General features: G+C 39.5%; 1 non-coding gene across 1 annotated transcript; it reads right to left on the bottom strand.

Moving 5' to 3' along the window:
- Positions 1-1,435: 1,435 nt before the first annotated feature.
- LOC112704677 (small nucleolar RNA R71) lies at positions 1,436-1,542 on the bottom strand. The gene has a single exon (XR_003155290.1). It is a non-coding gene; the product is annotated as a small nucleolar RNA R71 (small nucleolar RNA).
- Between the last annotated feature and the right edge of the window lie 15,414 nt (positions 1,543-16,956).

The following is a 16,956-nucleotide window of genomic DNA, read 5'->3' on the forward strand; positions in this document are numbered from 1 at the left end:
TCGAGGTACAGCAGAGCTCCACACCTTAATCTATGGTGTGTAGAAACTCCACCGTTGAAAATATATAAGAACAAGGTCTAGGCATGGCCGAATGGCCAGCCTCCCATAATCTAAGAACTAGACGTCCAAAGATGATCCTAAGATCTAAAGTGATCAAAAGATGATTAATACAATAGCAAAAGGTCCTATTTGTAGAGAACTAGTAGCTTAGGGTTTACAAAGATGAGTAAATGACATAAAAATCTACTTCCGGGCCCACTTGGTGTGTGATTGGGCTGAGCATTAAAGCTTTCATGTGTAAAGACTTTTCTTGGAGTTAAACGCCAGCTTTTGTGCCAGTTTGGGCGTTTAACTCCCATTCTTGTGCCAGTTCCGGCGTTAAACGCCAGAATTCTTAAGCTGATTTGGAACGCCAGTTTGGGCCATCCAATCTCGGGAAAAGTATAAACTATTATACATTACTGGAAAGCCCAGGATGTGTACTTTCCAACGCAATTGAGAGCGTGCCAATTAGGCCTCTGTAGCTCTAGAAAATCTACTTCGAGTGCAGGGAGGTCAGAATCCAACAGCATCTGCAGTCCATTTTAGCCTCTGAATCAGATTTTTGCTCAGGTCCCTCAATTTCAGCCAGAAAATACCTGAAATCACAGAAAAACACACAAAATCATAGTAAAGTTCAGAAAAGTGAATTTTAAATAAAAACTAATAAAAATATAATAAAAACTAACTAAAACATACTAAAAACAATGCCAAAAAGCGTATAAATTATCCGCTCATCACTTCTCCTCTGTATTCAAAATTTTTTCTTCTTCATTCTTATTCTTCTTTTCTTCTACTCACATAAAGGAATCTCTATACTGTGACATAGAGGATTTCTCTTCTTTTCTGTTCTCTTCTTTTTCATATGAGTAGGAGCAAGGATAAAGACATTCTTGTTGAAGCAGATCCTGAACCTGAAAGGACTCTGAAGAAGAAGCTAAGAGAAGCTAAAGCACAACAATCCAGAGAAAACCTTACAGATAATCTCGAAAAAGAAGGAGACATGGCCGAACCCAACAACAATGCTAGAAAGATGCTTGGTGACTTTACTGCACCAAATTCCAACTTACATAGAAGAAGCATCTCAATCCCTGCCATTGGAGCAAACAACTTTGAGCTAAAGCCTCAATTAGTTTCTCTGATGCAACAGAATTGCAAGTTTCATGGACTTTCATCAGAAGATCCTTTTCAGTTCTTAACTGAATTCTTGCATATCTGTGATATTGTTAAGACCAATGGGGTTGATCCCGAGGTCTATAGGCTTATGTTTTTCCCTTTTGCTGTAAAAGACAAAGTTAGAGTATGGTTGGACTCTCAACCTAAAGATAGCCTGAACTCTTGGGATAAGCTGGTCACAACCTTCTTGTCCAAGTTCTTTCCTCCTCAAAAGCTGAGTAAGATTAGAGTGGATGTTCAAACCTTCAGACAGAAAGAAGGTGAATCCCTCTATGAAGCTTGGGAGAGATACAAGCAACTGACCAAAAAGTGTCCTTCTGACATGCTTTCAGAATGGACCATCCTGGATATATTCTATGATGGTCTGTCTGAATTGTCTAAGATGTCATTGGACCATTCTACGGGTGGATCCATTCACCTAAAGAAAACACCTGCAGAAGCTCAAGAACTCATTGACATGGTTGCAAATAACCAATTCATGTACACTTCTGAAAGGAATCCTGTGAATAATGGGATGCCTCAGAGGATGGGAGTTCTTGAAATTGATGCTCTGAATGCCATATTGGCTCAGAACAAAACATTGACTCAGTAAGTCAACATGATTTTTCAGAGTCTGAATGGATTGCAAAATACATCCAACAGTACTAAAGAGGCATCTTCTGAAGAAGAAGTTTATGATCCTGAGAACCCTACAATGGCAGAGGTGAATTACATGGGTGAAGCCTATGGAAACACCTATAATTCCTCATAGAGAAATCACCCAAATTTCTCATGGAAGGATCAACAGAAGCCCCAACAAGGCTTTAATAATGGTGGAAGAAACAGGTTTATCAATAGCAAGCTTTTTCCATCATCTTCTCAGCAACAGACAGAGAATTCTGAGCAGAGCCCCTCTAGCTTAGCAAACTGGTGCACAAATTTGCAATCCGTACAACTAACCAGCAAGTGCACTGGGTCGTTCAAGTAATACCTTACGTGAGTAAGGGTCGATCCCACGGAGATTATTGGTTTGAAGCAAGCTATGTTTATTTTATTAATCTTAGTCAGGATGCCAATAAGATTATTTGGATTTAATTGTAAGAAGTAAAAGTGTTTGAAATAAGTAATTGTTACTTTATTAATGGAGGATATGTTGGAGTTTTGGAGATGCTTTGTCCTCTAAATTTCTGCAATGTAATATTCAACTCAATTGTTTGTAAAGTTCCATCCATGGCAAGCTGTATGTAGGATGTCACCATTGTCAGTGGCTACTTCCCATCCTCTCAGTGAAAATGGTCCAGATGCTCTGTCACAGCACGGCTAATCAGCTGTTGGTTCTCGATCATGTTGGAATAGGATCCATTGATCCTTTTGCGTTTGTCATCATGCCCAGCAATCGCGAGTTTGAAGTGCGTCACAGCCATTCAATCCTTGAATCCTACTCGGAATACCACAGACAAGGTTTAGACTTTCCGGATCCTCAAGAGTGGCCGCCATCAGTTCTAGCTTATACCACGAAGATTCTGATTAAGGAAGCTAAGAGATGCTCATTCAATCTGATGTAGAACGGAGGTGTTTGTCAGGCACATGTTCCTGGATTGAGGAAGGTGATGAGTGTCACGGATCATCACCTCCTTCACAATTAAGCGCGAATGAACATCTTAGATAGGAACACACACACGTTTGAATGGAGAAATAGAACAATTGCATTAATTCATTGAGACGCTGCAGAGCTCCTCACCCCCAACAATGGAGTTTAGAGACTCATGCCATCAAAGTGTATAAAATTCAGATCTGAAAATGTCATGATATCCAAACTAAGTCTCTAAAAGTTGTTTAAATAGTAAACTAATAACCTAGGTTTACAGAAAATGAGTAAACTATGATAGATAGTGCAGAAATCCATTTCTGGGGCCCACTTGGTGTGTGCTGGGGCTAAGACTTAAGCTTCTCACGTGCCTGGGCTGTTTTGGGCGTTCAACGCCAGGTTGTAACCTGTTTCTGGTGTTGAACTCCAACTTTTAACTTGTTTCTGGCGCTGGATGCCAGATTGCAACATAGAACTGGCGTTGAACGCCAGTTTACGTCGTCTATCTTTGCACAAAGTATGAACTATTATATATTGCTGAAAAGCCCTGGATGTCTACGTTCCAACCCAATTGAGAGCGTGTCAATTGGACTCCTGTAGCTCCAAAAATTCAATTCCGAGTGCAGGGAGGTCAGGATCCAACAGCATCAGCAGTCCTTTTTCAGCCTAACTCAGATTTTTGCTCAGCTCCCTCAAATTTAGCCAGAAAATACCTGAAATCATAGAAAAACACACAAACTCATAGTAAAGTCCAGAAATATGATTTTTGCCTAAAAACTAATAATATTCTACTAAAAACTAATTAAAACATGCTAAAATCTACATGAAATTACCCCCAAAAAGCGTATAAAATATCCGCTCATCACAAACATAGTCTCTGATCTATCTAAGGCCACGTTAAGTTTCATGAATGAAACAAGGTCTTCCATTAGAAACTTGGAGGCACAAGTGGGTCAGCTGAGTAAGAAAGTCACTGAAACTCCTCCTAGTACTCTCCCAAGCAATACAGAAGAGAATCTAAAAAGAGAGTGGAAGGCCATTGATATAATCAAAATGGCCGAATCCAAAGAGGAAGGGAAGGACATGAATCCCAATGAGGAAGACCTCATGGGACGTCCCCCAGACAGAAAGGAGTTCCCTATTTAGGACCTAAAGGAATCTGAGGCTCATATAGAGACCATAGAGATTCCATTAAACCTCCTTCTGTCATTCATGAGCTCTGAGAACTACTCTTCCTCTGAAGAGGATGAAGATGTAACTGAAGAGCAAGTTGCTTAATATCTAGGAGCCATCATGAAGCTGAATGCCAAGTTGTTTGGTAATGAGACTTGGGAAGATGAACCTCCCTTGCTCATTAGTGAACTAAATACATGGGTTCAGCAAACTTTATCTCAAAAGAAACAATATCATGGTAAATTCTTAATACCTTGTACCATAGGCACCATGACCTTTGAGAAGGCTCTGTGTGACCTGGGGTCAAGTATAAATCTTATGCCACTCTCTGTAATGGGGAAACTGGGATTTTTGAGGTACAAGCTGCAAGAATCTCATTAGCGATGGTAGACAAGTCAACAAAACAAGCTTATGGATTAGTAGAGGACGTGTTAGTGAAGGTTAAAGGCCTTTACATCCCTGTTGATTTCATAATCCTAGACACTGGGAAGGATGAGGATGAATGCATCATCCTTGGAAGACCCTTCCTAGCCACAGTAAAAGCTGTGATTGATGTTGATAGAGGAGAGCTAGTCCTTCAATTGAATCGGGACTACCTTATGTTTAAAGCTTAAGGATCTTCCTCTGCAACCATGGAGAGGAAGCATGAAAAGCTTCTCTCAATACAGAGTCAAACAAAGCCCCCACAATCAAACTCTAAGTTTGGTGTTGGTAGGTCACAACCAAACTCTAAGTTTGGTGTTGAACCCCCATATTCAAACTCCAAGTTTGGTGTTGGGAGGCCCTCATCATGCTCTGAACATCTGTGAAGCTTCATGAGAGCTCACTGTCAAGCTATTGAGATTAAAGAATCGCTTATTAGGAGGTAACCCAATTTTTATTTATCTATATTTCTATTGTTCTTTTATGTTTTATTAGGTTTATGATCATGTGGAGTCACAAAACAATTGCAAAAATTACAAACAGAATCAAAAATAGTAGAAGAAAAAGCACACCCTGGAAGAAGAGCTGTCTGGCATTTAAACACTAAAACAAGCATCTGTTTAGCGTTTAACGCCAGAAACAAGCACCAAGCTGGCGTTTAACGCCAGAAACAAGCATCAAGCTGGCATTAAACGCCAGAAGCAGGCTACATTTGGGCGTTTAACGCCAGAAACCAAGCTGCAATCTGGCGTTAAACGCCAGGATTGCATACAGAGGGCATTTTACACGCCTAAAAGATGCAGAAATGAGAAATCCTTAACACCTCAAGATCTGTGGACCCCACAGGATCCCCACCTACCCCACTTCTCTCTTTTTGCCCATCACTAAGAAGAGGATGGGGCAAACAAGAGAGCCCATTCATGGATCTCAAGAGACGCATGAGGAAGCTCATCATCAAGAAATCCCTGAGATGCCTCAAGGGATGCATTTTCCTCCAAACAACTATTGGGAACAACTCAACACTTCTCTAGAAGGATTGAGTCATAACATGAACCAATTAAGGGTGGAACACCAAGAGCACTCCATCATTCTCAATGAAATTAGAGAAGATCAAAGAGCTATGAGGGAGGAGCAACAAAGGCAAGGAAGAGACATAGAGGAGCTCAAAGACACCATTGGTCCTTCAAGAAGAAGGCGCCACCCTCACTAAGGTGGACTCATTCCTTAACTTCTTTGTTCTTATCTCTCTGTTTTTCGACTATATGCTTTATGTTTGTCTATGTTTGTGTCTTTATTACATGATCATTAGTATTTAGTAACTATGTCTTAAGGCTATGAATAATTCCATGAATCCTTCACCTTACTTAAATGAAAAATGTTTTTAATACAAAAGAACAAGAAGTACATGAGTTTTGAATTCATCCTTGAAATTAGTTTAATTATATTTATGTGGTGACAATACTTTTTGTTTTCTGAATGAATACTTGAACAGTGCATATTTTTGATCTTGTTGTTTATGAATGTTAAAATTGTTGGCTCTTGAAAGAATGATGAAAAAGAGAAATGTTATTGATGATCTGAAAAATCAAAAAATTGATTCTTGAAGCAAGAAAAAGCAGTGAAGAACAAAGCTTGCGAAAAAAAAAATTTTAAGAAAGAAAAAGAAAAAGCAAGCAGAAAAAGCCAATAGCCCTTAAAACCAAAAGGCAAGGGTAAAAAGGATCCAAGACTTTGAGCATCAATGGAGAGGAAGGCCCAAGGAAATAAAATCCAGGCCTAAGCGGCTAAATCAAGCTGTCCCTAACCATGTGCTTGTGGCATGCAAGTCTAAGTGAAAAGCTTGAGACTGAGTGGTTAAAGTCGTAATCCAAAGCAAAAAGAGTGTGCTTAAGAGCTCTGGACACCTCTAACTTGGGACTTTAGTAAAACTGAGTCATAATCTGAAAAGGTTCACCCAGTCATGTGTCTGTGGCATTTATGTATCCGGTGGTAATATTGGAAAACAAAGTGCTTAGGGCCACGACCAAGACTCATAAAAGTAGCTGTGTTCAAGAATCAACATACTTAACTAGGAGAATCAATAACACTATCTGAACTCTGAGTTCCTATGGATGCCAATCATTCTAAACTTCAAAGGATAAAGTGAGATGCTAAAACTGTTCAGAAGCAAAAAGCTACAAGTCCCGCTCATCTAATTAGAACTAATATTCATTGATATTTTGAGATTTATAGTATATTATCTTCTTTTTATCCTATTTGATTTTCAGTTGCTTGGGGATAAGCAACAATTTAAGTTTGGTGTTGTGATGAGCGGATAATTTATACGCTTTTTGGCATTCTTTTTAGGTAGTTTTTAGTAGGATCTAGCTACTTTTAGGGATGTTTTTATTAGTTTTTATGAAAAATTCACATTTCTGGACTTTACTATGAGTTTGTGTGTTTTTTTGTGATTTCAAGTAATTTCTAGCTGAAATTGAGGGACCTAAGCAAAAATCTGATAGGAGGCTGAAAAAGGACTACAGATGCTATTGGATTCTGACCTCCCTGCACTCGAAGTGGATTTTCTGGAGCTATAAGAACCCAAATAGCACGCTCTCAATTGTTGGAAAGTAGACATCCAGGGCTTTCCAGTAATATATAATAGTCCATACTTTATTCGAGTTTAGACTATGCAAACTGGCGTTCAACGCTAGCTCCATGCTGCATTCTGGAGTAAAACGCCAGAAACATGTCACAAACCAGAGTTAAATGCCAATTACACGTTACAACTTGGCGTTTAACTCCAAGAAAAGCCTTTACACGTATAAAGCTCAAGCTCAGCCCAAGCACACACTAAGTGGGCCCCGAAAGTGGATTTCTACATCAATCACTTATCTTTGTAACCCTAGTAGCTAGTTTAGTATAAATTGAACTTTTTACTATTGTATTAAGTGTCTCTCTTAGACCATTGGGTCTTATTCCCTATTTTCATATTCATACTCCATTTGGGGAGGCTGGCCATTCGGCCATGCCTAGACCTTGTTCTTATGTATTTTCCACGGTAGAATTTCTACACACCATAGATTAAGGTGTGGAGCTCTGCTGTACCTCGAGTATTAATGCAATTACTACTATTTTCTATTCAATTTAGTTTATTCCTGTTCTAAGATATTCGTTGCACTTTAACATGACGAATGTCATGATCCGTGACACTCATCATCATTCTCACCTATGAATGCATGATTGACAACCACTTCCGTTCTACCTTCGACCGGGCGCATATCTCTTGGTTTCCTTGATCAGAATCTTCGTGGTATAAGCTAGAATTGATGACGGCATTCATGAGAATCTAGAAAGTCTAAATCTTGTCTGTGGTATTCCGAGTAGGATTCAGGGATTGAATGACTATGACGAGCTTCAAACTCGCGATTGTTGGGCGTGATGACAAACGCAAAAGAATCAATAGATTCTATTCTGACATGATCGAGAACCGATAGATGATTAGCCGTACCGTGACAGAGTATTTGGACCTTTTTCACTGAGAGGATGGGATGTAGCCATTGACAACGGTGATGCCCTACATATAGCTTTCCATGGAAAGGAGTAAGAAGGATTGGATGAAGGCAGTTGATGATTAGATTTTTGACGGTTTAGAATTTCACTAATGAAGTCTCGTTGTAAAGTATAGTTTCTAAACCAAACAATAATCCTTTCATACAAAAAGTTGTTTGTCTAAAATTTATAAACCGAAGTATTGGACCTCAGGTCGTTCTCCCTAGGACTTGCAATGAAGTGTCTTGTTATTGGTTGTGAGTTATTTTGGGGTTTTTATAAGAAACATGAAAGATAAATGGCAATGGGATTTTATTAACAAAACGGTCTTGGCAATGTTTGGTTGTCAAGGTTTTTCATCACTATCACTAGCCACATGTATGGTAGTTGCAAGGATTAATCCCACTTAGTTATCCTTAAATCAATTAACAAGGAAAGTCAAGTGAGCTATATCAATCCTAGTTCATAAATCCTAGCTTCTCACTAATTGGATTAATGAAGGCTAGAGTCAATGACTATCAACTATCAATCAATTGGACACTAGTAATTCAAGAAATCCTAAGTTACTTTCTCAAGCCAAGAACATAAAATTCTATTCTAACATTCTCCCAAGTATTTCATCAAACACTTGGAAGGTATAGAAGGAAAGCATAGTGAATCACAACAAAAATGAATTCTAACAACAATTGAATACAAAGAATTAACAACAACAATCAAGGAAATCACAATTATCATGAATTACCTCAAATTGCATTATTGAAAGGAAAATAAAGGAACAATAATCTATCCAAAACAAAATGAAGAGTTACAATTATCAAAGCACATAACTAGAAAGAGGAAGATGAGAAGAGTGAGAATTGATAAAGGAGAAGTGAATCAAAGCATGAATTAAACCTAGATCTAAGAAGAGAGATTAACCTAAACCTAATCCTAATTCTAGAGAAAAGTGAGAGTTTCTCTCTCTAAAACTAACTCTAAACTAAAACTAATGATGCTAAATGATAGATTCCCCCCTTCCCCTTCTTTCCTTGGTCCTTTTAATGCATTTTGGCGCCAAAGTTGGTTCAGAAACTCCCCAAGATCGCCAGGCACGTGCTACTTTAATGAAGTCATGTGCAGACTGCGACGCGTGCGGGCACGATACGCGTGCGCGTCCCTGGCCGATTCTGCAATGTGCGCGCGAGCGCCTTGTGCACGTGCGCGTGCTTGGCTGATTTCATTTCTTTGACTTTTTGTGCTTCTGTCCACTTATATGCTTCCTTCCTTGCTCCTTTGATCCATGCCTAGCCTATTTCAATCCTGAAATTACTAGCAGACACATCAAGGCATCTTATGGAATCAAAGAGGAATTAGAATTCATCAAAATAAGGCTTAAAAAGCATGTTTTTACACTTACTCACAAATACGGGAGAGATTACAAAACTTTGCTAATTCATAGGTTAAATGTGAGAAAAGGTCATCAAAATACTCTAAATCCAATACAAGATAAACCGTCAAATTGGGGTTTATCAACCTCCCCACACTTATACCTTAGCATGTCCTCATGCTAAAATAAGAAGGAACTAAGGGGCATGACATTTATTAGATGCAACTAAACTACATGAGTCCTATCTAAATGCAACTACCTAAAGTGAATGAAAATGCTTGGTTCAAACAAATCAATTCCCAAGAGAACATATGTAAACACAAGAGCTAGGGCAATAGGAATCAAGTCCAAACCACAATTGTATTGAATTATCAAAAGAAATTCAAGCTTGCAAGAATATAGATAATATGGGTGAACACATGTAATTGAACTTTCGAACCCTCACCGGATGTGTATCCGCTCTATTCACTCAAGTGTTAAAGGGTTAATTCACTCAATTCTCTTCTAATCATACTTTCCAAAATTTGATTTTCTTCTAACAATCAACACCTATTCAATGCATGCATACATTTATCATGAGGTCTTTCATTGAGGTTGTAATGGGGCTAGGGTCAAGGTAGGATCATTTATGGTTAAGTGGACTAGGACTTGAATCTTTGATTAGCTTAAACTTTTCCACCTAAGCTATATAATGACCTATACAATTAAATTCTAACCTAACTACCCATTCTTCACTTTTTCTTTTACATACTCATGCATTCTATTTGATTCATAACACTTATGCATTGATTCCTTTTATTGAGCTTCACTTTTTTCTTCTCTTTTTTTTCTATATTTCTTTTTTTTCTTTCATTTTATTTTTCTCTTTTTTTTTTTTACTTTGTACAGGGACATCAATTGCATAAGGTCTTATACATTCAATCAATACATGAATATATTCCCAATTCCTAAATATGAAAGTGTACTACCCTTTTTATCCCATCCAATGTTCCCAAGCCTTACCAACTTTGAATAATAAACACTCTCACTAGCCTAGGCTAATCAAAGATCCAAGCAAGGGACTTTCATTGGTTTTCCGCCTTGGGCTTGTAATGTGCTAAAATGAGAACAAGTTAGTTAAGCATAGGCTCAAAATTGGCTAACAATGGAGAGTAAAAGGTAGGCTATTTGGGTACGTGGGCTAATGAAATAATGGCCTCAATCATATAAATGCATGAGTACAAGAAATAAATGGACATATAGAATCAAGCAAATCAAGGATCATAATCATAGAAAGAGAATAATTGCACACAAGAATGGAAAATAAGTGGTTATAAAATGTAACCACATTAATAGGCTCAAGTCTCACAAGCTTGTGTTCTAAGCTCAATACGTGCTTCACAAAGTATGAATTCAAGCAAGTTACAAAAAAATATTTTTTCAATCAATTGGGTTGGTGCCCTACAATTAAGTTTCTTGGAGAATCTCAATATTTGACTAAGCATTGTTGTGATTGAGAAATTCAAAAATTTCAAAAATTTCCTTAGTTTACCCTTTCTTTTCAATTTAAGACCAATTTCTCATGCAAAAAGGTGACTAAGTTTTAACAATTCACAAACAATTTCTAATCACAACCATAAGCTAAAGAGGAAAACATCTAGCATCCAAAATACCTAAAATCCAAAATAAGCAGTAAAAGTATCCAAAACGGACCAAAACAGTAAGAGTATCCAAAATAAACTCAAATGCATCAAATATATACAAAAGTGTGCAATTTAAGATAACTAGGAAGTAGATGAAAATGTTCACCGGTCCTCTCATGGTGCCACCGGCAACCTCCCCACACTTAAGACTAAGCATCGTCCTCGATGCTAATCCTAAGGATCAGGGGTAGGTACACCGGTAGGTGCTGACTCTGTCTGAGGTTGTGGGACCGGCTCCTCATGGGGCTGCTGAATCTCCGTGGCGTCAGGTGCAGCTGGAGGTGCATCCTGCTGAGGTGGCACATCAACATCCTCCTCCTGATGATCCTGCTCATCGGAGGCTGGAGAATCTGGAAGCGGAGGTAACTCAACGCCCAGGGAGATGAATGCCTGATCCATCCGATCCAATCGGCGCATAATCTGGCACTTTTCGCGCTCCAAAAACTGAAACAGACGCTGAACCAATAGGTAAGTCGGCTCAGGTGCTGAAGAAGGTGGCACAGGAGGTGCGGCTGCTGTAGTAGATGGCCGTGCTGCTGCTGTAGAAGAGGATGGGGCTGCTGTCGAGGCTGAAGGTCCAGCTGCCTCTACAACTGCTCTAGCCCTAGATCGGCGTCTAGCCGGGGGCTTCTCGTGCACCCAGCCACCCCAAGGAATAGTAACCTCCTTGTCATCGTCATCTGGGGGTGGTGGTATCACATCATCATCCAACCAAGGAACCTCAGCTAAGGTGGCCATACTGGTAACCAAGGTGGGAAACGGGAGTAGGCCACGAATATGTGCTCGCCACATACACTGCCGGATCAATCGAGGAAAATAAACCTCCTTACCCTCCATAACACAACCAATCAGAAGTAGCATCTCTATAGGAATCTTAGAAAAGTGAGGGGTGGGTAAGACATAGTGGGCAAATATCATCTGCCAAGTCTTGGCCTCTCTAGTCAGATGAGCGAAGAGCATCCCTTTAGACTTAGTGTTGTTCGCATCCATGACCCAGGGAGCGTCGGGAAAACCAATCACGTGCTTAAGCGCCTCATAGTCAAAGGTCATGCAGTGGATTGCTACCTCTGCCTGCTGATGAGCGCAGGTGCCCTCAAAAAGATGGCGGCACTGCAATGCCTCCTTAATAGCAGTCTCGGTAAGCATAATCTCCCTACCCCGTAGCTGTACTGAATCCAGGGTAGGACAAAAGAAGTTGCAATAAAACTCCTTGACCCATGAGACATTGATGTTTCCCAAATCCCTATCAACAAAGTCCATACCCAACTCAAGAATACGGGAGGTGATAGCACGTCTCACATCATTGGGAAGGACAAGCTTCTTCTCCATATTCAGTTTCTTCGTCCGATACTTGGGAAGGCGAAGCTCACAGTAAAGGTTGGGAAATTTTTCTGGCTCATTGGAAGGTAGCAACTAATTTTCCTTATCAATTTCATTCAATGGATTCTTAGCATAGTTCGCATAGGGGGAAGGGTGATGAGCGGATAATTTATATGCTTTTTGGCATTGTTTTTAGTATGTTTTTGGTATGATATAGTTAGTTTTTAGTATATTTTTATTAGTTTTTAGTTAAAATTCACTTTTCTGGACTTTACTATGAGTTTGTGTGTTTTTCTGTGATTTCAGGTATTTTCTGGCTGAAATTGAGGGACCTGAGCAAAAATCTGATTCAGAGACTAAAAAGGACTGCAGATGCTGTTGGATTCTGACCTCCTTGCACTCGAAGTGGATTTTCTGGAGCTATAGAAGCCCAATTGGCGCGTTCTCAACGGCGTTGGAAAGTAAAAATCCTGGGCTTTCCAGCAATATATGATAGTCCATACTTTTCCCAAGATTTGATGGCCCAAACCGGCGTTCAAAGTCACCCTCAGAAATCCCAGCGTTAAACGCTGGAACTGGCACCCAAATGGGAGTTAAACGCCCAAACTGGCACTAAAGCTGGCGTTTAACTCCAAGAAGAGTCTCTACACGAAAATGCTTCATTGCTCAGCCCAAGCACACACCAAGTGGGCCCGGAAGTGGATTTTTATGTCATTTACTCATCTCTGTACACCTTAGGTTACTAGTTTTCTATATATAGGACCTTTTACTATTGTATTTTCATCTTTGGATTTCTTTTGATCCTTTGATCATCTTTGGACATCTAGTTCTTAGATCATGATAGAGAGACTTTGGTAGCTATCTTCATTTTATGCTATCTTAGATCATTGGGAGGCTGGCCATTCGGCCATGCCTAGACCCTGTTCTTATGTATTTTTCAACGGTGGAGCTTCTACACACCATAGATTAAGGTGTGGAGCTCTGATGTACCTCGAGTATTAATGCAATTACTATTGTTCTTCCATTCAATTCCGCTTGTTCTTGTTCTAAGATATCACTTGTTCTTCAACTTGATGAATGTGATGATCCGTGACACTCATCATCATTCTCACCTATGAACATGTGACTGACAACCACCTCTGTTCTACCTTCGATTGGGTGAATATCTCTTGGATTCTTTAATCGGAATCTTCGTGGTATAGGCTGGAACTGATGGCGGCATTCAAGAGAATCCGGAAGGTCTAACCTTGTCTGTGGTATTCTGAGTAGGATTCAATGATTGAATGACTGTGACGTGCTTCAAACTCCTAGCAGGCGGGGCGTTAGTGACAGACGCAAAAGAATCGATGGATTCTATTCCGGCCTGACCGAGAACCGACAGCTGAATTCCGCGTGCTGTGACAGAGCATATGCAATCGTTTTCACTGAGAGGATGGGAGGTAGCCATTGACAACGGTGAAACCCTACATAAGCTTGCCATGGAAAGGAGTAAGAAGGATTGGATGAAGACTGTAGGAAAGCAGAGAGACGGAAGGGAAGGCATCTTCATGCGCTTATCTGAAGTTCCTACCAATGAATTACATAAGTACCTCTATCTTTATCTTATTGTTATTTTCGTTCATCACCATATCCATTTGAGTTTGCCTGACTAAGATTTACAAGATGACCATAGCTTGCTTCATACTAACAATCTCCGTGGGATCGACCCTTACTCGCGTAAGGTTTATTACTTGGACGACCCAGTGCACTTGCTGGTTAGTTGTGCGAAGTTGTGTAATGCCATGGTATTGAACACCAAGTTTTTGGGGTTCATGACCGGGGATTATAAGAGTTGTGAAAAGTATTGTTCACAATTTCGCGCACCAAGTTTTTGGCGCCGTTGCCGGGGATTGTTCAAGTTTTGAGCAAGCTTTTGGTAACATCAGTGCCAAGAATTGTTGAGTTTGGACAACTGACGGTTCACCTTGTTGCTTAGATTAGGTATTTATTTTTTTCGAAATTCTTGAAGATGAATTCTAGAGTTTCATGATGATTTGTTGAAGTCTGGCTGGCTGAGAAGCCATGTCTAATCTCATTGGACCGAGGTTTCAACTTATCATCACAAAAGCTTGTTGATTCTTATCAATCTTGCTTTTGGAGCAGTGATCTGCTAAGGCTTGGCTGGCCTTTGGCCATGTCTAGTGTTTTGGACCGAAGCTTTCTTTGAAAGCTTGGCTGGCTGTGAAGCCATGTCTAATTCCTGGACCGGAGTCTTAGACTAGCATTGCACTGATTCCTGGAATTCTCATTGAGAATTTTGATACCTTTTTCCACTTAATTTTCGAAAAAACACAAAAAAAATTAAGAAAATCATAAAAACAAAAAAATATTCTATGTTTCTTGTTGAGACACTAGTCTCATTTTAAGTTTGGTGTCAATTGCATGCATTCATTCATGTGTCTTAGTGATCTTCAAGTAATTCTTGATGATTTCTTATTCTGATCTTTGAATTCTCTTGACTTGAGTGTTTTGTGTGTCTCATATGCATCCTCATTAGTGATACGTAAAAATTATATTTCACGTACAACCGGCAAGTATACCGGGTCGTATCAAGTAATAAAACTCACAAAGAGTGAGATCGATCCCACGGAGATTGGTAGATTAAGCAACTTTAGTTAAATGGTAGATTTAGTCAAGCAAACATAGTTTTGATTTCATGAGCATTTTGATTTTTGAACATAATTGCAAGAATGTAAATGACACAGAATGTAAAGAACTAGAAGATAGAAATAAGGTGAAAGTAAATAACGGAAACTTAAATTGCAAGAAACTTAAATGACATCAAAAGTAAATTGTAATAAAATAAAGTGCTGAATTCTAAAGAGCCAGAAAGTAAGAAATAAAGAAGCAGAATGTAAATGACTAGAATAATAAATTGCAAGAATGTAGAAGGGAATTGGGCAATGGGTTTTCAAACACTAAGAACAAAAGAAATGAGAATTAATGATAGAGAGGATCATTAGGGATCAGAGATGCAAGTTTTCATGAATTGATTTTAGTCAAATCCCTCTCAATCATGGGTATAGATCCATGGCAAGTGGGTGATTAAATCCCAATCTCTTGGTGATTCAATCTCTCTCAACATAACCAATTGCCACTCTCGTGATCTAATTGTTCATGAGAAGAGATGAAGCTCAATTTTAATCCAGCCACACAATTCCCTTAATCTCAACCAAGGAGAGTTACATCTCACATACTAACCAAGGTGTGTTGATTAAGGAAATCATGAAAGGATGAACTCTAAACTGAATTATGTGGCTCATTCCTCAAATTCACCACATAATTCATATAGATTAACCCCTCTCTCGATGGTGGTTGAATCTTTGAAGAGCAAGAGTTCCCTCTTTAGATCAACCACTAGAATTGGGAAGGAGAAGATGGGTTCACCAATTCATTCCAACAAACAGAGCTCCTCCCCCTAATGAAAGTGGGGTTTAGTGAGTCATTGCTCCAAATTCAACAACAATTGACATAAATGAAAATTAAACTAAATTACAAAGAAAGATGAAGAAGAATAATGAAATGCTTAAAGATTAAGAAAATGAAGAAGAGAAGTTCCAAGAAGAAAAAGTGCTCTCCGGGTATCCTCCCGGAAGTGCTAAGTAAAAGTGCTAAAAGTATGAAAAAGTTCTAAGTGTCCAAAAAGTGTGTAAAAGTAAAAAATTCCCTACAAGTACACCAATCTCTTCTATTTATACTACTCCCAAAACTTCTTCAGAGATCTTCAATTTGGGTTAGCAATGTGGGCTTTCTCATTGTTGCATTCTTGGTTCAATTGAAGAAGTTTTGGCCTTTGTGATGAATAGGGGAAGCAGAGCAAGTTGGCAACCATTGTGGCCCATTGAGGGGCGTTATTGGCGATAACTTCAGGCTTAATGCACGTTGGCAACGTGCATGACATTTTCCTGGAAGTGAAGTATGAGACTTGGGCGTTGCTAGCCCAAGTTGTTGCTAACAACTTGCTTTTCCTCTTCTTGGCTCTACTTTCATGCTAAATGTAGCCCAGAATTTGAGTGTCAACCTTCTGCCTCAATATGGACTATTATACATCATTGGAAAGCTCTTGATGTCTATTTTTCAATGCCACTGGAATCACCTCATTTGGACTTTCCTAGCTCAAGTTATGCTTCCTCAAAGAAGGTAAGGTCAAGCTGCCAAGTTGTTGCCAAAAACGCACCTTCTTCTCCAAGTTGGCAACGTGCCCGTGCTTCACCTTCCAAGGCAAGGACTTGGGGCTGGCGTTGTTGCAAAACACGCCCCCTTTCTGGCACGTTGGCAACGTGCTCGTGCCCCCACTCCAGGGCTCATCTCTAGCCCCCTTGAATTTCACTTCATGTTCTTGTTTTTAGGGCCTAAAGATGACTCTGGTTTGGCTTCAATTTTGTGCTCCACCATAGACTATCATATATGGTTGGAAAGCTCTGAATGTTAGCTTTCCAACGCAACTGGAATCACTCAATTTGGATCTCTGTAGCTCAAGATATCTTCCATTGAAGATGACATGGTCAGGCTGCCTTGTTGGAGTTGTTGTGGATAACGCCCCATATATTCCAAGTTAGCAACGTGCATCACAATTTCCTGGCGTTGTTGATGAACACTCCTTCTCTTCAGCACGTTGGCAACGTGCTCGAGCCTTTCTC

This window comes from Arachis hypogaea, chromosome 7, assembly GCF_003086295.3.
Source record: "Arachis hypogaea cultivar Tifrunner chromosome 7, arahy.Tifrunner.gnm2.J5K5, whole genome shotgun sequence".
In the NCBI taxonomy this organism is placed as follows: domain Eukaryota; kingdom Viridiplantae; phylum Streptophyta; class Magnoliopsida; order Fabales; family Fabaceae; genus Arachis; species Arachis hypogaea.